This window comes from Dipodomys merriami, unplaced genomic scaffold (assembly GCF_024711535.1).
Source record: "Dipodomys merriami isolate MVZ:Mamm:240054 unplaced genomic scaffold, mDipMer1.0.p SCAF_330, whole genome shotgun sequence".
Lineage (NCBI taxonomy): Eukaryota > Metazoa > Chordata > Mammalia > Rodentia > Heteromyidae > Dipodomys > Dipodomys merriami.
In genome coordinates, this window is record NW_027204827.1 from 396,804 (window position 1) to 397,444 (window position 641).

Consider the following 641-nt stretch of genomic DNA (forward strand, 5'->3'; position numbering starts at 1 on the left):
AGTGACCCATTACAACAATGATATTCACAAGACAATATACCAGCAATGGACTTTACAACTTTGGGGTGGGGGGGATGGTTGAGGGTGGGAAAGGATAAGAGAACAACAATGGAGTGTGTAACAATATTCATCAAGGAATGTACCTTACTCATGTAACTGTAACCACTCTGTATAGTACCTTTAAATAAAATAAAATTTTAAAAAGTGAACCTATCCTAGAAAAAAATATCCCTTTCAAAATAACCCATCTGTAATAGTACTTGTGAGGGATTCTAGAGTCAAACTGTTATACCTGGAAAGGGATATATTGGGAAGCCATCTCAAACAGCAATCAAAAGGCTGTGAGCTTGTGCTCTGGAAAGGTCAAACAGTTAAGGGAAGACAGGGGTATGGGTTATTACCTCAAAAGTATTTACGTTAGAGCTGTTGGAAAATAAAAGTTTAAGACTTTGGAAACAAGATGGATGTCTGTGCTATGGTTGTAATGATTATTGCTCCCTTCTGCTCCTTAAAAATAAGGGATTCAATTATCACTATGTATACAAACAATACCTCAGTTAATGGTTGTAACCACAAACTAGATTGATGCCTCAGTTTGTGGACATACCTGTAGCCTCTCATTACCCCACCCCTGTAGTAGA